The sequence below is a fragment of the Diabrotica virgifera genome, chromosome 4 (assembly GCF_917563875.1).
Source record: "Diabrotica virgifera virgifera chromosome 4, PGI_DIABVI_V3a".
Lineage (NCBI taxonomy): Eukaryota > Metazoa > Arthropoda > Insecta > Coleoptera > Chrysomelidae > Diabrotica > Diabrotica virgifera.
The window spans coordinates 160607289-160631213 of record NC_065446.1 but is presented as its reverse complement, the minus strand read 5'-3'; the positions used below and the strand labels follow the sequence as shown (position 1 = coordinate 160631213).

The window sequence follows — 23925 nt, the reverse complement described above, 5'->3', positions numbered from 1 at the left end:
GAAGCCCAAATCGGGTTTCGTTGTCAAAATACAAAATACTACTAAAATAAACAAAAATGTTGTTGCTAAGTAAAAAAATTCTTCAAATAATTTATTTAATCTGACTCATTTATATTGGCAATTCAGACGTATATTATACATTTTAAAGTAGAAGACTTTAAAATGATATCGCCAATATTTATGAGTTGCGTTCCTGGGACGACTTTACTAAAATATAGTTCATTTGATTACATGAAATCAATCCCAACTCAAGAATATCCGTCACAAAAAAATCATAGCATGTGATCTGTCTTTAAAAAGACAACCAAATGCAACGATGACAGTAAAATTCTCGCGTTAGAGATTGCATAGTAAATCACGAGGGAAAACCAGGAAAAAACCTCATGATACTATCCCGACATCGTAAGTATTTGGTCTTACAATTTAATTTGTAGTATATTATAAAAGAAGAAAAGAATTATGTCGATTGTCAACGTATAAGTTTTGTTTAATAATTTTCTGTCAGAATATAAAATGTTGTAATTAAAGTTGATTTTTAATAATTCACATTTTCCCCTGCATAACATCAATTTGGCGACGGGATAAAAGGAAAAGTGATAATTTATATTTCAAGGATTTCGTTTTACATATTTTTAGTATAGACATTACTAAAAATGCCAAAAAGTGGAAGCGAAGTTCAGGCCCCCATGGAGTCGTGTGGTTCAAAATCAGTAACTTTTGTACATGCAGGAAATATAGCAACATTCAGAAGTGGCGATGATTTCGAAATATTTGAAGAAAGGTTGGAGCAATATCTATTGGCTAACTTAGTAGAAGAAGGAAGAAAAGTTGCAGTATTATTAACACTACTTAGCGAGGACATTTATAAAGTGTTAAAAAACCTATGTGGCCCTAGTAAACCAAAAGATAAATCATTTGATGATATTATGACACTATTAAAAAGTCAATTTAAACCTCGCATTGCAGTTTATAGAAGAAGAATAGTGTTTGAACAATTGAGACAGGAAGATGAAGCTACAGTTGAGTCCGCGAGTCTTTACCCGTGCGTCATCACTTAAAGCATACGAAATAAGTCGGAAATCTATTTCACGCAACAACTGACAGAAAGTGGCTACTGTTCCGATTACGGGTTTTATTATAAAATTTGACGTTATCAAATATATAGAATGGCAAATGTAAGTTCTGCTTCAAAATTTTTGCACAGAATTACAGCTACATTTGAAGTAGCTTAATAAATTCTTTTATTATTATTGATTAATAAATAAATAAACAATTTATAAAAAAATCCAATAACATATTTTAATTTTGTTTTTTTATTCACTTTGACGGAAATCTAAACAGTCATTTCTTTACTGTGTGAATGACGTTAGCTTTGTATGTTTTAAATATTAATTTTTTAAATAATTATATTTAGGCACTAGGAGTGCTCCTCCTAGCGGCGCCGCTTGGTACTATCGTATCTCGGTTAACAGAATCCTGACTCGTAGTCGAAATTTATTTTTATTCATTTTGTCATTCCCCGTTAGTGGACAGTCTAACCACACTCTGCTGCAGATATTTTAATATATGCAGTTCTTCTTCGTTTCGAGATGATTCAATTCAGTCTACTTGCATAGCCTCTTTGATAAGAGGTAGGGACCCCGAAACACGGTGTCAGAGGATGACAAGAGACTCGAATTGAATCAAAACGAAAACGATTATTTTCTTTTCTTTTTCATACCTTACTCGGTTTAGAGTACAAAATGACCACGTTTCGTAAGTATTCTGAGACGCATTGATGGAGTGCTCCTCCTAGCGGCGCCGCTTGGTACTATCGTATCTCGGTTAACAGAATCCTGACTCGTAGTCGAAATTTATTTTTATTCATAATTATTTACCTTAAAATTTCAAAGCCCAATATAAAATTAGTTGTGAAAACAACTGTTTGTGTAATATAAAGAAACTTCAAAACGCAAAAATTCGACAAAAACCGCAAAAAGTTCAACTGACTGACAGCCACAAAATTAAACAAATCAGAAACGTCAAACAAATTGTGCTTAAAATATGAAAACATACCGAATCGTCTTTTTTTGTACCTATCTCTTTTCAATGCACTGAGTCTAGATCAGCGGTTCTCAATCTTTTTGTGTCATGTACCACCAAATACTTTTTATTATTTTTGGTACCACCAAACTGAAATATATATCTAACTAGAACTAGGTGAAATAATTAACTATAATAGTGTTGCTGATTTTGGCTGTTTTTGCGTTTTGTGTACCACCTCAAAAAATGAAATGTACCACCAGTGGTACATGTACCACAGATTGAGAACCGCTGGTCTAGATGGTTCATAAAAATAACATGTGTTGTTACTTAATAACAAACGGCAGCTGGTTTGTCATGAGTTTCATGCATGGAAGAGAATGATGCTAGATAAAAAGTATGTGTTTTATCTCGCCAGGTATTAATGACGCACGGGTAAAGACTCGCGGACTCAACTGTATAAACGAATGGTATATTAAATTTAAAAAGCTGGCAGCTCAATGTGAATTTGGTGATAAGTTAATGTACAGAGTACAAGAAAAATTCGTAGTTGGAATAAAACCAGGCCCAATATTAGAACATTTATGTGAGGAAGGTCCCCAGAAGAGTTTAAAAGACCTTTTAGAGATAGCACTGGCTAAAGAAGCAGCGTTGAGAGAATCCAGAGGAGTGGAGATAAATTATTCAAAAGCCAACAGGGAAGGAGAAAAAAATCCCAGTAAGACCACCTAGTGCATCAAATCAAACTAAGACTGGTAGGATGACTGTAAGTAATAAAAGAGATAATTTGTGTTTTTATTGTAATAGGCCGGATCATGATTTCAAAATGTGTAAGTTTAGGAAATTTACTTGCAATTTATGTAAAAGGGTAGGGCACATTGCGGCGGCATGTAAAGTTCGGAGAAATAATTTTGTAGAATATGTAGAAACCGAAGATATAGAGGCTGAGAGCAATACCTCAGAGGGAGATGGTATGGTGGAGATGCTGCAGGTGGATGTTAATAGTGTTGAGGCTTATGTCAAGCCAATGTACGTAACCGTTTTGATAAATCAGCAACCTATCGTTATGGAAATAGATATAGGAGCTGGCGTTTCTTGTATACCTTATAGTATGTATAATAAATGTTTTTCAATGATACGAGTTAAAACCAAGTTTGATTAAATTAAAATTTTATGATGGTCCAGTTGTAATACCAAAAGGTAAAATTGAGGTACAAACTATAATAGGTGATAGAGTTGAAAATGTTTCATTGACGGTAGTCGAGGGAGCGACTAGGGCATTGTTAGGTAGAGATATCTTTATAAAATTTAATTTAACGATAATTTAATGATAAAAGTCTATATCGGAAATCATGAATTGAGTGTTAGTAATTATACCCAGATTAATGAAATAAGTATAAATGAAGTTGACTTTAAATCACAGTTAAACATTTTATTAAAAAAATATGAGAAAATTTTTAATGGGGAATTGGGTAAATATATAGGTGAGCAAATTAATTTAGAGATATATAAAGATATTAGGCCAATTTTCCAAAAACCCCATCAAATTCCTTTTGCATTTAGAGAGAAAGTAAAGGCAGAGTTGTGTAAGTTAGAGAAAGAAGGGGTAATAGAGAAAGTGGAAAATGCTTTGTGGGCACACCGTTAGTACCAGTGCTCAAACCAAATGGTAAGGACGTGAGAGTATGTGCTAATTATAAAGTAACAATTAACAAATATTAAAAGATTCAAATTATCCACTACCTTTAATAGAAGATATTTTTGCGGCACTGAAAGGTGGAGAAAAGTTTGCTAAACTAGATTTCAAAAATGCGTATAATCAGTTAGAATTAGATACTGAAACATCACATTTACTATCTTGGAGCACACCTTACGGAATTTTTAGAGTTAAGACTCCCTTATGGAACAAAACCAGCTTGTTCTATTTTTCAGAGTATAGTGAAGAAAGTTTTGCAGGGATGTAGGGGTACAGTCAATTATTTAGATGATGTAGTAGTTACAGGGAAAGATAACAAAGAACATTTAGAGAACATGGCCGAGGTTTTTGAGAGACTTTTAAAAGCAGGATTTAGATTAAATTTGAGTAAATGTGAATTTGCTAAAGATTGCATTTTTATTTAGGACATAAAATTTCAAATAGGAGGCTGGAAACAGATAATAATAAAGTAGAAGCAATTGTGAAATTGCCAAAACCAAAGAATTTGACAGAGTTAAGATCATTTCTTGGTATGATAAATTATTATTCTAAATTTATTCCAAATTTAGCAGATAGGGTGAATCCATTGTAAAAAACTTTTAGAAAAAAATAGGAAATATTTATGGACAGATAATTGTCAAAAATCATTTGATGCTATTTAGAAGGAGATAACTTCGAGTCAGGTTTTAATGCATTTTGATCAAAATAAACCTATTAGACTAGTTTGTGACAGTTCAGAATATTTTCAGAATTTTCTCCTGGGGTGGAACGCTGCGTGGCTGATAAAGGGGTGGGGGTAGGTGTGAATATAAAAAATATAAGGGGTTTTTTGCGACGTTCTAGATTGAGATTGTGCACCAAAATTTGGGAATAAGTAGACCATGACTTAGCATAGCAAAACACCCAGAGCCGGAAACCAGAGTTGGGGATGAGAGTAGTTTTAAGAGGTCAAAGTCGCAGTGTGTATTATTTTTTTTTTGTGACCTGGCACAACATTTGTCCCACACGCAGCGTTCCGCCCCTGGAGATTTTACTTAGTAATGTCATGATCTACCTATTCCCAAATTTTGGTGCACTATCTCGATCACAAACGGCAAAAAACCCCCATATATCTTTATACTCACCCCCCTGCCTACCACCCCTTTGTACCCCAAGCAGCGTTCCGCTCCTGGAGATTTTACTTAGTTACGTCATGACCTACTTACTCCCAAATTTTGGTGCACTATCTCCATCATGAGCGCCACAAAAAAAAATAATAAAAACCGCGAATATTACCCCTTATAACTACCCTCGTCCGCCACTCTGGTTTCCGCCTCTGGGGATATTACTTAGTTATGTCATGGTCTACTTATTCCCAAATTTTGGTGCAGTATGTCAATCACGAACGTCGCAAAAAATCCCTTACATTTTTTTATGTTCACCCCTGCCCCACCCCTTTGTCGGCCACGCAGCGTTCCACTCCTGGTGATTTTATTTAGTTACGTCATGACCTACTTATTCCCAAATTTTGGTGCAGTATCTCGATCATGAGCGTCACAAAAAAAAATAATAAAAATAATAAAAAACGAGACTTTGACCCTTATAACTACCTTTCTCCCCCACTGTGGTTTCCGGCTCTGGGGATTTTACTTACTTATGTCATGGTCTACTTATACCCAAATTTTGGTGCACTATCTCAATCAATCACGAACGTCGCAAAAAATCCCTTACATTTTTTATGTTCACCCCTGCCCCACCCCTTTGTCGGTCGCGCAGCGTTCCACTCCTGGAGATTTTACTTAGTTACGTCATGACCTACTTATTCCCAAATTTTGGTGCACTATCTCGATCATGAGCTTCATAAAAAAAATAATAAAAAAACGTGAATTTGACCCCTTATAACTACCTTCCTCCCCCACTCTGGTTTCCGGCTCTGGGGATTTTACTTACTTATGTCATGGTCTACTTATACCCAAATTTTGGTGCACTATCTCAATCACGAACGTCGCAAAAAGCCCCTTATATTTTTAATATTCACCCCTACCCCACCCCTTTGTCGGCCAGGCAGTGTTGCGCCCTAGAGATTTTACTTAGGTACGTCATGACCTACTTATTCCCAAATTTTGGTGCACTATCTCGATCATGAGCTTCATAAAAAAAAATAAAAAAAACCGCGACTTTGACCCCTTATAACTACCCTCGGCCCCCACTCTGGTTTCCGGCCTTTGGTGAAAGTCATGTACACAACTAATTCAACATATCCACGTATAGTTTTTCCATATTACTTATCACGCACAAAATCTGCTCCCAGCTCTTAGACTATTATGTTTTTAAATTTATTAAAGGAGCTGACAATGTGCAGGCAGATGTGTTGAGTCGACTTCCTCTAGAGAAGACAGTAAGAGAAAAAGAGGAAGATGTTGGTTATCTACATTTTATAGAAGGGTTAGCTCCAATCGATACCCTCAAGGTAAGGGCAGAAACCAGGACTGATCCGGTGTTGGGTCGTTTGTTTAACCATATTAGGTATGAATTCCCAGAGACAACAGATGAGATAATGAAACCGTTTTTAAATAGAAAAGAGGAACTATCTGTGGAGGAGGGGGTGATTATGTGGGGATTTCGTGTAGTTGTGCCAAAAAAGTTACGAAAACAATTGCTGTTAGTTACACAATACACATGAAGGAATTTCCAAGATGAAAGCAAATGCACGAGCTTATTTTTGGTGGCCAACTTTAGATACAGACATTGAATCTTATGTAAATAATTGCAAAATTTGTTCAGGCTTGAGATCAGAACCAAGTAAAGCTAAGCTTATATCATGTGAAAAGGGAACATGTATGTTTGAGAGGGTACATGCAGATTTTCTAGGTCCCATAAGAAATAAAATGATTTTGATAATCATCGATACTTTTACAAAATGGCCAGAAGCATATATTACGAATAATTTGACTGCTGCGGAGACTATCGAAAAATTTAGAGATTGTTTTGCTCGGTTTGGGTTACCTAAAGTAGTTGTTACAGATAATGGCCCTCAATTTTCGTCAGGTGAGTTTTCACGGTATTTACATAATAACGGTATTAAACACTCTACATCACCACCATATCATCCAGCAACAAATGGGTTTGCAGAGAATTTTGTTAAGACATTTAAAAATGCTGTTTTGAAGGGATTGAAGAATGATTACAACTGTAATAATTCATTACAAACTGTAATCAGTAAATTTTTGTTCCATTATAGAAATTCAGTACACTGTACTACAGGTGTACCTATCACCCTCCAGTCTTGCATTTAAACATAAAGTTAAAACTCGATTAGATTTGTTATGGACAAGTAGTGGGAATCAGAGTTCTAAATCAATAGATAATAATAAATTAAACAGTAATAGACGAATTGAAACTTTTCAAGTGGGGAATAAAGTTCTTTGCAGAGATTATCGTTATCCTAATCGTAAAACATGGGCAAAAGCAATAATAGATGAAATTGTAGGTGACAGGATATATTTGTGTAAGTTAACACACGAGGGTTTAATTTGGAAAAGACATTTAGACCAGATTTTGAGAGATAAGGGTTCTGATTCTAACTAGGATAGTCTTAATGAAACCATTGTAACTGATGTAACTAATAATAATAATAGAATTAGTAGTGTTGAACCCTTCTCAGCTTTAACAGAAGGGGAAGTGTTAAAACAAAGTGATATGGAAGCGAGAAATTTTGAAGAGTCTGGTAATGCAGTAGCAAGTGAAACAGTGGTTAGTGAGGTTAATGTGAAACCAGAGACCAAAGGAAGTGTGGCAGAAGTTCCGATAGGCCAAAAAGAAATATAAAACCTCCTGTGCGTTTAAACTTGTAGTGGGGAGGTATTGTAGTATATTATAAAAGAAGAAGAAAATAATTATGTCGACTGTCAACGTATAAGTTTTGTTAGGTCATAATTTTCTGTCAGAATATAAAATGTTGTAATTAAAGTTGATTTTTAATAATTCACATTTTCCCTTGCATCACATCATAATTTACTTTCAAAAAACTAATACCAAATTCTGACTTTAATATGTTTAAATTATAAATAATATTAATAATACATAGATATACATTAAGTAATACTGAAATATAAAATTTGTACTAACCCGATATGTTATTGACTTACTAATCGTGGTATTTTGTATGGGTAACCACATCCTACTGCATTCTACCGAGGAATTTGCGACACAATTGGTTTCATTTAGCATAATTAGAGCCGCTTCTTTGATTTTTCTCTTTTTACTATCTGATTCTTTCAGGACTATACTTGAATCTCTCCACTGAACTCTATGTTCATTATCCCATGCGTGTTGACATATTTGAGATCTATCAAATTCTCTATTTTTAATATAAGACTGATGTTCACTTATTCTAACGTTTAATGGTCTTGATGTTTCACCTAAATAAAATTGTTCGCATTCACAAGGTATTTTATAAATGCAATTCTTTGTTCTTTCCTGTTCATTGTTAGGTTTAGTTTTAGATAGAATAGATCTCAATGTGTTTGTTGTTTTGAATGTTGTTGAAATGTTGAATTTATTTCCTATTGTTTTAAGTTTCTCGGATAGTCCTTTTATATATGGTATTGATATTTTCTTCGTATTATTTCTTGTGAATGTTGTGATTTAATTTAATTTAATCACACTTGGTGTGATTTAAAAACTGATACTGATTGAGTGCGATAAACAATGCTATAAGCGACCCCCAATGGGGGAAGCTTTTTCCCCAGGGACACCATTAGGTGAAAACTTTTCAGGTGCTAGTGAGAACAGTGAAATGGATATTATTGAATCAAGTTTAATCGAAAATTTGGATGATTCTACTGCGAAAATTACAACTAAAACCAGAGACTTTATTAAAGTGTCGACACAACAAATCCCACCTCCGCAAAAAGTTGTAGAGAAAAAATCGTTCAATGTTGCATCAGATAAGTACAATTTTAATAACGTTTATGTATATATAGAAAAATCAAACAATCAGGATATTGGCCGTTTACATCCACTTACTGCTGCAGACATCTTGCATAAAAAATTGAACATTCCTAATATTATTGAAATTAAAGCCAATGGAAAAAACAGAATTAAAGTTTTGTTAAGGTCAATCGTAGATGCAAATAATTTGGTTAAAAATATAAAATTAAAAGACCAAAACTTAGTAGTAAATGTCCCTAACCATTTACTAGAAATTAGAGGCCTAATAAGAGATATTGATACTCAATACGATGAAAAGTATTTGTTAGATAATAGTAAATCTCCCTCCCCCATAGTAGCCTTTAAAAGAACTTACAGAAAAGTTGACACCGATGGAAAAACTAACTATGTACCCAAAAGGACAATGATAGTCACCTTCGAAGGAAATATTCTTCCTAGCTACATTTCAATAAATAAAGTATTTTTTCCTGTTGAAGCCTACATTGGCAAACACAGTGTTACAATTGCTTAAGATTTGGACATATTTCCAAGCAGTGTCGCAGTTCACAAGCACATTGCATAAAACGTGGAAAAATCAAAAATGAAGATCATACATGTCAAGATAATGATGTTCAATGCATACATTGTAATAGTAAATATCATGTTTCCATATCCAAGAAGTGTCCAAAATACGAACATCAAAAGAAGATAAAGAACGTAATGATTGAGCAAAAAATTTCCTTTATCGAGGCAAAAAATTACTGTGAATCGTTCTTCTCGGGATTGTTCATTCAGAATAGATATTCCACACTAGACAATATCGAAGACAGTTTTCCTCCCCTCCCAATATCTTCAAAAAAATCAACCCCTTCTACTACCACATAAAAATCAAAACATTTCAAATAATACATCCCAATCCCAACCCTCCTCAAGCCACTATAATATAGCTAAAAAACAAAAAATATCACCAAACCAATCACAAAACAATTCACCCATGTTCCCTTTTAATTTTGGGCCCTCCAAACCCCTTCCTGCTAATTTAAAACCCCCAATTTGTCAAAACAAATCATATCAGAGAGTATTGGAAACACTCACTTCCAATTATATTTGTAATTTGATCACAAATATTCAAACGTTAGATGATATAAAAACTATGAGTCAAGATAGTATTTACCTTGGTATAAAAACGATTTTAGAGGATATCACTAATAAATAACATGTACCCAGAATTTAAATCATTAAAAATTTTGCAATGGAACGGTAGATCCGTTGTTTCGAATAAAAATAGTTTAATTCATTTTTTAATTACTGAAAATATTGATATTGTATTATTACGTGAAACCTGGTTCAAACCAAATCAAAATTATACATTTAAAGGTTATAATGTAATTCGCCAAGATAGATATGACGGGTATGCAGGTGTTGCAATTTTAATTAAAACAACTAAAATAAATGTAACACAATAGAATTAAGTTTTTTATCTATATATAGACCACCAAATATTAGTACATCCAAAATCGATTGGATAAATATTTTCTCACAAATCAAATCACCTTTTTTAATTGGCGGAGATATAAATGCTCATCACTCACTATGGGGCTCACTGCGTAATGATCCAGTTGGTAACCAAATTTTTAGCAGTATCAAAGACCTAGATCTTGTAATTTTAAATAATGGAGAACCTACATATCTTCCCAGATATGGTACGCAAAAATCTATGATTGAAATTTCACTCTGTACAGCTAATATAGCCAGTAAATTCCCTTGGTCAGTTTTATCTGACACCTTAGGCTCGAATCATTTTGCTATAACTATGAATTTTTCAATAACCAACACCTCACAAGAAATAATTTATCCAAAAAGCAAATGGAATATCAAGAAAGCCAATTGGTCCCTGTATACATCCTTAATTGAAAACATGTTTTCCAACTACAATACCTCTTTCAATACTTATCAAAATTATAGTTTTCTAATAAATTGCATTAATGATGCTGCAATTAGATCTATTTATCAATATAAAATTTTTAAATCCAAAAATCGATCGCCTCCAACATGGTGGGACCCAGAATGCGATCTGATAATCAATGACAGAAAAGAAGCATTAGCATTGTATAAACCTTCACCAAGCCTTGATAATTATCTAAACTGTCAGAAAGTTACTGCTCATACTAAAAAGCAGTTGAAACAAAAAGCCAAAGCTAGTTGGATTAAATGGTGTTCTAATTTAAGCAAAAATACCTCCTCTAAGGAGATATGGTCACAAACCAACAAAATTAATCGAAAAGCACCTATTAGTATAAAACCCTTCAATGATAAACTATTAGACGACTTTTTTAATAAAGTATGTCCTCCATTTGCTCAAAATTCACCTACATGACCTACACAAAGTCATCATTCAAATACTCACTTCCTGTTAAAACCATTTTCTGAAACTGAATTAGATTTTGCCCGTTAAAACCATTATCCTTAAACCCGGAAAAGACCCAAACATCGTAAGTTCATATAGACCAATATCCTTACTGACTTGTATATTTAAAACTTCAGAAAGGATTATAAAATTTAGATTAGATTGGTGGTTACAAAAAGAGAAATTACTTCCAGTAAACCAGTTTGGTTACAAAAGAGGTTTTGGAACTCTAGACGCTTTAACAACACTTGTTCTAGATGTACAGAATAACTTAACTAAAAATAACTACTTAGCAGCACTATTCTTAGATATTGAAGGAGCATATGACTCAGTTTGTTTATCAACCTTAAAACATAGAATGGTAAATTTTTTTCATATGCCAATTGCTTTCGTAACACAATAATCGGTTTCTATACAGATAGGGTAATTTACATCAGAGATCATAATAACAAACTAATAGGACCTCGACATAATTATCACGGTATACCACAAGGTTCAGTATTATCACCAATTTTATTCAATCTGTACACCTCTGACATACATAAGATGCAAATAAACAACATCCCATTCAAAATCATACAATATGCAAACGACTTTTGTGTCTATACAGAAAGCAAGAAATATGAAAACGGAATGCAAAACCTAAGTACAGTTTGTAGTTCCCTCTTTACATGGTTCTTAGAGAACGGCTTAAATTTATCAATTAAGTAACAAATCAGCAGTATCTGTCTTTACAAGACACAATCTTCCTATAAACCAAGATGTATTACTTAGTGATCAATCTTTTACATTTAAAAATAATGTCAAATATCTGGGCCTCATTCTGGACAAAAAACTAACTTGGAAACAACACATACAATATATGCTAGATAGATGTAGCAAAGGTATTAATTTCCGTAGAATGACAACTAGAATGTGGTGGGGCTGCGATGTTGAAACATCTTTATTGTTTAGAGCTTATATACGATCCATTATAAATTATGGTGCTACTCTCTACGGTTCTGCTTCCAAAAACCTTTTAAGAAAAATTGACGCTTTTCAAAATTCTGCCTTGAGAATCTGTTTAGGTGCTATGAGATCTACTCCTATACAACCAATACATGTTGAAGCTTCTGAGCCTCCTTTGGAGATTAGAAGAAATTTACTAAGCGAAAAATAGGTACTTAAGCACACTCTACAAATTTCGAATTATTTTCCTGTATATGTCATCTTAACGAATTAGATCTTACTCACAAGTATTGGATTAAAAAACCATCTCCGCCTTTATGTACTGCATTACAGAACAATCCTATTTTTTCAAAGGAATTAAACACAGTAGACAAAAACTTAGACTACTTTGCTCTCTTCCATAAAACTGATGTAATAATACCCACATACAACGAAAACAAGTACAAACTTCCCAATGAGTTTTCAATTTTCTCTGCGGAATCATTGGCCATACTCGAAGCGTTGAAATATATTAAAAATTCTTATACTAAAAAAACGTTAATTCTTTCAGACTGCCTATCAGTTTTACAGAATATCAAAAATACTTTTTTGCCCAAAACATTTAGTAATCCTTACATATTTTTAATAAAGGATATGTTATGTTAAAGCATTTAGAAGACTCTGGCTTCAATATAAAATTTATTTGGGTTAAGGCACATATTGGACTCAAAGATATGACTACTTAGCTAAATCCAGTATAACAACAGGCACTTTATTGTCATATTCTTTATGTGTATCAGATGTTATTACTATTTTTAAAAGAAACCAACTCTCGATATGGAAAGATCAATGGAATCTTTATTGCTTAACAAACCCCACAAGATATACCACTTTACAACCAGTGATTCCACAAAGTACCTGGTTTAAGAGTTTTAAAGCTCTACGTAAATATATAACAACTATAGATCGACTACGTTTTGGACATGATTGCTATCCAAGTCATTTATATAAAATAAATGTGATTGAAGACGATAATTGCAAACATTGCGGAAAGCAGGGTGATCTTGAAAAATTTAATTAAACTTGATATGCATGCACCATTCAATATCCAGTCTCTGCTGGCTACAGGCTGACAACAAATATACAATATCATTATAGATTTCTTGTCAGATACACGCACGGTCCTATAAGATTTGTATGCGGGCATGATATTTTTCATGATTTAAGTTCAGATTTGCATCCTTTTTTATCACAAATGTTTTATCACTTTATCAGAGATCCATTATTGTTTTTATTGTATTATTATTGTATTGTATTATTTATTATATTACTAGGTATATTGTTTCTGTTTAATTCTGTATTAGGGATAGGATTGTATATTCTTTATTGCAACTGGCTGAATGACTAATGTCTATGCCATTAAATAAAAAAAAAACTTTTGGTATTCAATGTTTTATTCCACAGAAAAAATTTAGAACATCCAGCTATCCCTCTTGGGGACATCTTCTCTAGGGAATTAAGAGAATTGATATCACTGAGTAAACATAAAAAATATAAGCTGTCTTATAGTGAAAGGGACTATCATGAATTTAGTATGTTGAGAGCACAAAGTCAAGAGTGTTACAAAAATTATCTGACATCTGTAAATGGGGATTAAATTAGTAATCCAAAGAATTTTTGGAAATTCATTAATAGTAGGAGAACATCAAGTAATATTCCAAAAAACATGGTTCTAAATAATTCAGTTGCTACCAATGGCCAACAAATTGTTGACTTATTTGCTAATCACTTTTCTACAGTCTTCTCAAATGCAAAGGCAATGCCTCCTGAAAAATTTTATAGCCAAATTAACATAGATTGTCCTGTGATACGTGTATCTGAGGTTTTCGAAAAGTTAGGGACTCTTCCTAATAAGCTAATGATTGGGGCTGATGGCATTCCAAATCTTGTTTTAAAACAGTGCAAATATTCATTATCTCAGCCATTGTGTAAACTGTTTAATTTGTCTCTATCTACTGGAATTTTTCCCCATAACTGGAAAGAAAGTTATATCTCTCCTATATTTAAAACAGGCTCCAGAAATGATGTTAAAAACTATCATAGTGTATCCACACAATCATCTATCCCGAAATTATTTGATAGTCTCATGTATAGTTATTTGAACTGACATTGCAAACAGATCATTATTGATGAACAGCATGGTTTTAAAGGAGGTCATTCCACAATGACCAACTTGCTTCTATACCATAGTATGTTGTTGGATGCCTTGGAGAGGGGGTATCAAGTTGAGGCTGTGTATACTGACTGTTGTAAAAACAACTTATTTTATTTCAGTTTAAACATATCCAACCGTTATATTTTAAAACATATATAAAGAATTGTAAATTCATGTATTTGCTTTCGAAAACAACTGGTTTTCGTTCCCCTAATGTGAGCCGATTTGTTGTTATGACTAGTTTTTTCCGCCGAAACCACCCGCGTTCCCTTCGCGTAATGTATAAACTTGAAATTGTTGCAGTCTTACCATGACCTCTGTGAGGTAAGACAAGTAGTGTTTCGCACCTCTGGTGCAAATTCACGTGGTTTGAAATGTACCGGTTTGAAACCCTCTTTGTGTTCACACCCCCAAAGCACTCTAAATATTATTAAAGTTTGTATAACTCTCTGTATTTAGAATTGCGATAAGTTATCAATGTTAGAATCAGCCCTTATTTCATTACAGTACACTTATTAAATAAATTATCGAAGGAATTGTCTTTAATTGTGTTATAAATACTCCAGTGGTCCTTAATAAATATTTTGGAGTATTTGGATGTCCATCCACTCCTCTTAAAAAGGTGGAAAGTTTGGAATTAAATTCCCTCCCACCACTGACTTCTCCAAGGCATTTGATAAGGTCAATCACTTATTATTGGTTGAGAAGCTAAGAAATATAGGTTTCTCTGATAGATTGGTGGAATGGTTGCGTAGTTTTTTGAGCAATAGACGGCTAGTAGTTTTTTTTTGAAAAATGGCTTTGGCAGGGCCAATTAGCCAGACTTGTTTGTGATTCATAGTCATAAATTTCTTATTTCAAAACATAAGTACATACTAAAAAATTATTTTTAGATACATAGGTACATTGTGTTGCTTTTTTTTATTTTGTTTTTTTTTTAATTATTTTACTGTTTTTTTAATATATATTTTAATTTGTGCTAAACACTTTTTTTACTTTCTTTTTTTTTAATTTTTCTTTTCTTTTTTATTTTTGTTTCATTTTTTTTATTTTTTTTTGTTATTATTTTACTATGTGTTTTATATATATATATATATATATATATATATTTAATTTTTTCAAACCACATTAACAAATTATGCCTAGTTAGTAGGTATATTATATATTACATTTACAACTTGTATTTACATAATTTAACATGTTTATAAATGAGATGAAGAATTTCCATATCATTTGTAAATATTAAAGTATTAAGGTTTATTGGGAAAAACATTTTAAATTTTTTAATTCCTTATAAAGGTCGTTTATATTATTTATTTGTAAATGACATTCTAATATGACATGTGTTAGATCTCCGATTTTGCCACAAGTACAATAGGGAACTTGCATAAATTTTTAAATATTAAAATGATATTAAAAAACATAAGGTAACATGATCTTAAAACGCTTGCATGCGAAAAAAACAAATATTTTTAGCCCGTACGCTAATTACAACACTTTGAAAATGCTATAAAATTCAAATATCTTAGGAGGATCTTGAACGTCCTTCTATTGGTTCGACGTCACGAGCCACGGGCCTAGCAGTCGGAAACAACGCGATTAGGGTAGGTATCACGGGTATATTACATTTTAATCGTCTTTAATGGAAAATTCCTAGGTATTATTTATGTTCATCTTATATAATATATAATATTATGTAATAAGTAGGTAGTTCCCCAATCAGCTTAGTTTTAAACTGAAATTGATAAAGTTGAGTGCTACTTTGTAAAGAGTTTAAAACGCATAATATGACGGACGAGGGTTTTTCAAAAGGTCAATCTGACTAACTTACCTACCATTGATGTCTTCATGGTGGCAACTTTTATAAAAAGTAGTGACAGCTATTCTATTGGAGAAATGCGAGGTGTCAAGGCAAATAAGTAAGAGTTATTAATAAGCATGTTTAAACCGTTTATAACAATAGTTTGGTACCATTATGTTATAGTATACGGTTTGCCCCGTGGGTTTGATCTACCTACCTCTAATCGAAGGATTTCGTATATCCTGGAAAAGATTACGGTGTAATTTGCATTATAATTAAGATTATATTTTATTGTAATGTTTATTAGTACCTACTGGAGCCTTTCATTATTGTGTTCAAAGCCTTCTGAGAAAAGATTATGGTGATTAGCAGACGTACCGATAGAACATGTACATAGCCAATATAATCCTTCTTTACAAAGTTAATAATCCGCATAAATAAGAAGAATCATTATTGTAATTTTACAAGTTAATATCTTTATCATCTCAGCTTATACTTACACCGCATCTCTCGGTAGACCGCAAGCTATAGTAGAAACCTGACTGTAGACCGCATACTATAGTAGCACCAATACTTTTTAGTTACTCTTACTTTTATTACTAAAAGTTTTGTTTATTTTTAAGTTACTTGTTTCTTCTTTGTTTTTCAACACAAGAAACGACAAAAGTAATTTCATAAAAAAGAACTTTTTGATACATGTCAACAGAGATAAAATGTTAATATTTTGCCTGTCACAGAAAAAATCATTTTTGCCACAGAGTAAAACAAGATATTTCAACTATATTATTATTTATCTATGTGCAAACTGCATCAAATTGCATTAAATGCAATATCCCACCGAACGGGCAAACGATACGAGTGGCCTGTGACATCAGAGCCCAGCTCTCGCTTTTGAAGTTGTTTGAAACGGAAATTTTAGGCGCGGAAGTTTGACCATAATATGTTGTACGTACACTATTCATTGTTAAGATGTAATATTTTGAATATAACATTTTAAAATATAAATTAACAATTTTATGCAAAAAAATTTTTTAGTGCAAGTTCCCTATTAGGAGTATCTGACAAGCCGATTCTATGCATGTAAGATGGTGTAAGAGCATGATGGCTCTCAGCCAATTAATGGTCTTTATAAAATGTCTATTATATTCTGTGTAAAACCATCTTCCTGAGAATATCCTAGGGTTACAATGAGCAAAATTTGAGCCAGTATTACATTCTCTGTAATACATTTGCCAATTATTTTTAAGTTTTTGTCTGCTAAAATAAAAATTTAAGTTTTTGACGGCTAGTAGTTAAAATCAGTAACTTTATATCTAGAGTGATTGAGGTATGTTCAGGGGTTCATCAGGGGGGGCATTGCTCTCCTTTGTTATTTAACCTGTTTGTTAATGACCTCAAAAAGGTCTTGAAGTATTGTGACTTTCTGATGTTTGCTGATGATCTCAAATTATTTTTAACTATACGTAATGAACTACATTGGTTTACTACAAAACGATCTGGATAGCCTTTCTCAGTGGTGTGAACATAATCTCTTAGATCTTAATATTCATAAATGCTTTCAGATTTCATTTCATAGGAAAAAAATAGAATACCATCAGTTTATTCTATAAATGGGCAAAATCTTAAAATAAATGAGGTAGCTAAAGACTTGGGTATATACTATTTGACTCCAAACTGAATTTTAGTGATCATATAGATAGATTAACAGTAAAAGCGAGCAGGATGTTAGGTTTTACACTAAGAAATTGTAAAGGGTTATCTTTGGAGGCAGTGAAGACAGTATATGTTGGGTTAGTCAGATCACAGCTTGAATATGGGTCAATTATCTGGTCTCCTCAGTATAATGTCTATAAGTCATTACTAGAGAGTGTGCAACATAAATTTCTACGATATTATAATTATATGTTCAATATGAATATGATTTCTGACCACAACTATTCTCATATTTTAAAGTATCTTAAACTGGATACATTGGAGAAGAGAAGAACCATGTTTGATATTTGCTGTGTTCAGCAAATCAAATTTGCTGTTCCAAAGAGAATGCTTCGACAAAATAACTTATTTTTTATTGGCTTTCATGCAACAAATTATGGTAGACACTCATTCATGGATCGATCCCTAGACTTTATGAATAGAGAAGATAGATTGGATGTGTTTAATAACTCTTTGCAGTCATTTAAGAGAACTCTTTTGGAAATATGTTAATGTTATATTGCTATTACATATGTGCCAGTTTACTATTGTTTGTTTTTTAACCAAGAGGAGTGATTCAAATTTACTGCCCAGTAATGCTTTTTCTAATTGGTCCAACCGCAGACAAGTTTACTCCACTGTTTTAAATTTTGACACTAATGACCTTTATGAAATTTTGGCACTTCTGTCATTTTATAGGTTAATTAAGTATATCCGCCATTTTTTGTGTTTTCTGCATTATTCCTTTAATTTTTAGATTTTTAGTCTACTTTTATATAAAAACAGTTTTTAGAACTCTTTAGCGATGTGTTAGTATAATATAATGTATGGATTATCATCGAAAGCTGATATGATCAACGAAAAAAGAAGATGAATTTGGTGACTTTTCTAGTAACTTTCTTGGGTGTGAATCTGTCTTTTTAGGTTACTCCTCTTGGTAAAAAAATCAACTATAGTGATAACTTACATACCTAATGGATTTATTATTTAGGTAACTTTTTGTTAATTTTGTATGTGTATACAGGGTGTAACGAAAATACAGGTCATAAATTTAATCACATATTCTGGGACCAAAAATAGTTCGATTGAACCTAACTTACCTTAGTACAAATTTGCACATAAAAAAAGTTACAGCCCTTTGAAATTACAAAATGAAAATCGATTTTTTCGAATATATCGAAAACTATTAGAGATTTTTTATTGAAAATGGACATGTGGCATTCTTATGGCATTAGTATCTTAAGAAAAAATTATAGTGAAATTTAGACACCCCATAAAAATTTTATGGGGGTTTTGTTCCTTTAAACCCCCCCAAACTTTTGTGTACGTTCCAATTTAATTATTATTGTAGTACCATTAGTTAAACACACTGTTTTAAAAACTTTTTTGCCTCTTAGTACTTTTTCGAAAACTCAGTTTTTATCGAGATATTTTGAATATTTGTCAAATCCACCACATATTTGTATATCGTTAAGTACGATGATGGAGACTTAGTAATAATAGGAAAATTTATTTATGATTTACATGTTTAGGTATATTTTGAACCATATTAAAAAAGAAGCCACATCTCGATAAAAGGTGCCTTGTAGAAAAAATACAAAGAAGCAAAAAAGTTTTAAAAACAATGTGTTTAACTAATGGTATCGCAGTAATAGTTTAATTTGAACGGACACAACCATTTGGGGGGTTTAAAGGAACAACACCCCCATAAAATCTTTATGTAAACATATTAAAAAAAGTAGCTGCAACTCAATAAAAACTGCCTTATCGAAAAAATACCAAGAGCCAAAAATTTTTTGAAAATATTGAATTTAACTAATGGTATCACAATAATAATTTAATTGGAATGTACACAAAAGTTTGGGGGGTTTAAGGGAACAAAACCCCCTTAAAATTTTTATGGGGTGCACAAATTTCACTATAATTTTTCTTTAAGATACTCCTGCCATAAGAATACCACATGTCTATTTTCAATAAAAAATCTCTAAGAGTTTTTGATATATTCGAAAAAATCGATTTTTATTTTGTAACTTCAAAGGGCTGTAACTTTTTTTATATGCATATTTGTACTAAGGTAAGTTAGGTTCGTTCGAACTATTTTTGGTCCCAGAATATGTGGTTTAATATATGACCTGTATTTTTGTTACACCCTGTATATAATATGTACCCATATGTATCTTTTAAGCTTTTCTTAATAGGATGCTATTTAGACTAGTTTTGATATAGCCTTTCATAAAAAATGTACTAATATTTTTTTGTAATGGGGGTTTCCCGTCTAATAAATAAAATAAAAATAAATAATATACCTTGTATATTTATCTAGTAACGATATTATTTATATTATTTTAAAATACTGTTCTGACAATTTTGTTCTGACAAAATTCTTTTGCATGTTCTGACAATTTATCCAATTTTCTAATTTCAGGTACCCTCGAATGCAACTAATATCACAAAATTTGACGTTAATTGACAATAATTGTCTTGATATAATTTTCCACAGCTAGCTCTGATTTTAAGATGATTATGAAAAAATCAGTGTACAGTTGAGTCCGTGAGTCTTTACACGTGCGTCATCATTTAAAGCATACGAAATAAGTCAGAAATTTACTAAACGCAACGGCACGTGGATATTATTCCGATCACAGGTTATAGTATAAAATTTGATGTTATCAAATAAATAGAATGTCAAATTTAAGTTTTGCTTTAAAATTTTGGTGCATAATTACAGCTACATTTGAAGTAGCTTAATAAATTCTTTTATTATCATTGATTGATAAACAAATAAACAATTTATAAAAAAATCGATAACATTTTCTTTTTGTTATTTTATTCACTTTGGCGGAACCTTAAACACAAGCATTCAACTGTGTCAACAATGAGGTTAGCTTTGTACGTTGTCAAAATTTATCGTAAATTAACATAAATTTATTACAAAATTTCTAACTCCAATATAAAAGTAGTTGTGAAAACAACTGTTCGTATACTATAAAAAACTTCAAAATGCAAAAATTCGACAAAATAACAGCAAAAAATTCAACAAGCTGACAGCCACCAAAGTAAACAAACCAAAACGTCAGAAATTGTACTTAAAATATGTGAAGACATCCCCAATCGTCTTTCTTTGTACCTATCTCTTTTCAATGCACTGAGTCTAAATCGTTCATAAAAATAACATGTGTCTTTAATTGTTTGTCATTAATTTCATGCGTGGAAGAGAATAATGCTAAATAAAAAGTAAGTGTTTTATCTCGCCAGGTATCAATGATGCACAGGTAAAGACTCGCGGACTTAACTGTAACTATGCTGACGTAAGTGAATGAAAAGCCACTACAGTGGAACCTCGATTATCCGTCTCTCTATTAACCGTCACCTCTGTTAACCGTCAGGATCCATATATAAGTTATATTGTACAGTGGTACCTCGACATACGAGGGTAATTCGTTCCGTAACCTTGCTCGTATGTCAAATTGCTCGTATGTCAAAGCAATTTTCCCCATTGAAATTAACCGAAATGTCATTAATCCGTTCCATTCCCAAAAAACCACCTTAGTTGTTTTTGTTAAGTGTTTTTAAATAAGAAAAATGTTTTTACAAGAAGAAACATTTATTTATAAGTAACAAAAAATACATACATATTCTGTAAAAACAAAAGAAAAAGTGAGGTGCTTACGGAAGCGCTTAATTTTCGTCAGTGGTCTTCGCTTTCTTCGTCACACTCATTCGCTCATTTTCATCTGCAGCTCGTTTAAAAAAACTGTCCAAAGAGGTTTGTTTCTTCCTCCCTTTCATAAATCGCTCGTGCCTTCTCACATATGATGCTTTGTGTCAAGGTTCCTCCTTGAAGCTGCTTCTCTGTCACCCATACCATCAGTAGTTTCTCCATCTTTTCATGGAGAAAAGTCCGGAGCTTGGAAATTATTGTAACGCCCTTAGCTGGCATTATACCCTTTATCATCTTCTTCAAGTTAGAAGTAGGTAGTCAAAAAGAGGCATGAATTTTAATAAAAAGCGGTTCCTCGTATCTCAAATTTTGCTCTCATCTCAAAGCAAAACATCGCTCGCTCGGCGGCTCGTATCTCAAAACACTCCTATATTGGGGCGCTCGTATATCGAGGTACCACTGTATACATAAGTAAAAATTTAGTCATCAATTCATTTTGTTTGAGCATTGCGATATGCCAAACGAAATTCGTTGAAATGTACATGTACAGTTATGCCACCACCGCATTTTTTCATGTAAATAATTTTTGGTCTTATCCAGGGCTCTGGATTAAATTGCAATTTAAATAGGTAAGGATAAATGATACCGTGCTTTTAGAGTTCTATTTTTTGAATCGCAAGCCGAAAATGAAAACGCACAGCACAATAATTATAAGCATTAATTAGTCGATATCTGTATGTCACCATAATTCAGTGTGTCACCATAATACTATGAATTTGTTTAATGTTCTGTTAACCGTCTTTTCGATTATCCGTCATACCCTTGGTCCTGTGCCCTGACGGATAATCGAGGTTCCACTGTATTTAGTGAATTCTTTTAATATTGTTTGAAATAAATAAAAAACCCATACTTAAGGGTAATGTTTTCAATAAATATTAATAAAAAATGCAATAATAACAAATGTAGGAACTTATAAAAATATGTAGATTATCATTTGTTTATAGTAGTCGCCATAAACTGCAAATTCCAAAGGTTGGCCAACTGAAATGGGAAGGGGCTCATACTTCAGTTAGTGATTAATGTGCAATGTACAAGACAAAAGACAACCCAGTAATTAGATTCTAATTCCAAGTTTTAGAACAGCATTGATGAATGCTACCTACTTGGTTAAACCTGCTGCAGAATAAGAGAAACAATCATCAGATCCAGAAATAAAAATCATTCTGACAGACAGGGCTTGATTTTAATTATAAAAGTATTTAATGTTAATTAATTTTATTTAGAGATAGTTAAGTGTTCTAGTTTTCACAGAAGACAAAGATAATTTTGCCTAATCTGGTTCATATTTATTCCACATCCTTGGAAGTCAATATAGGAGATAAAGAGTGCAAAATTTGTTATCAGTATTATGAGAGAACATACATTTAACAATTTTCGATTTCAAAATCCGTGATCAAGGTTTTTGTTGTAAAGTAAGCACAGTAAAATCCACATTAGTTATAAAGATTCATTGCCTACAAAACTTATGAAAATTCATTGCCTCTAGGATACATAAATATAGAAAAATATCAATGATATGAGGCTTTAGATCATTATGTAGTAAAAGTATTAGTTAATTAAAGCTTCATATGCATGATAATGTTATTAACTTATTAACAAAATGAAAAAACTTACAAGTATCTTGTACTGAAAATAAAATGGCTGCCCAAATTCAATAGACTAAAATCACTTCACTTTTTCGGTAAAGACTTCTTCATTGTATTCCTCTGTTAAAAGTTTTATTATTACGTATTATAAATAACACAGACCAATTGATTCAAAACTATCCTTGTAAACTTTTACATAAAATCCTTAAAACATCCTATCTGTCACTAACAAATAAATGTTTTAACCTCACATTAGGTTATTATACAAATGTATCCGTCAATAACTTTGTACACTTTGGCGTAAATATTACGTTAGATCTTGCCCAATACCGTTAAAACTGTGTATGTAAAATACATGAGAAATATATTACAAAAGGTATTGAAAAACTAGAAAATACAAAAACCCCACCCTTAAAAATAAATTTCACTTTTCATTCATTAGTCTGTTCTGTCTTTAGACATGTACATGTAGATAAAACAGATTTTTATTGTTGAAAGACCTACTAGCGACATCTAACACCCAATCAATAAGATCTTTGACAGCTTATTACAGTGACCGCTTTTCTACGGGAAGAATTTAATGTATCGTTCGTACAGTATAAATACCGTTATACGCCATCCACATCATAGCAAGTGACGTCACATGATACTAACACAAAATATTTCAATCGTAGGTCTGTTCCTCGTTTCGTTAGAATCGTTTAGACAGTCACTAAACATATTTTATTATATACGCGTAGAAATAATATTTGAAGATTTCTATTAATATAAAAAAAGATTTCTAATAATCAGTAGACTCCCTCTATAACGAGAACTGAAATGGCAGACTAATTACCTCGTTATAAGCGGATTTCGTTATATCCGACAACAATAATATTGAAATGTTTTGATGCCTCTTACGTAGTTTATTAGGTGTCGATGGTCGACCTGAACAATGAGCCGTAAGC

General features: G+C 32.3%; 1 protein-coding gene across 2 annotated transcripts in view; it reads right to left on the bottom strand.

The window, feature by feature from the left end:
* LOC114332943 (serine/threonine-protein kinase Tao) overlaps positions 1 to 23441 on the bottom strand; it is a 166514-nt gene extending 143073 nt beyond the window's left edge. For both annotated transcript variants that reach the window (XM_028282746.2, XM_028282745.2), the window contains exon 1: positions 23007 to 23441. The gene's annotated coding sequence lies outside the window, so the exon portion shown is untranslated. The remainder of the gene's footprint in view (positions 1 to 23006) is intronic.
* Between the last annotated feature and the right edge of the window lie 484 nt (positions 23442 to 23925).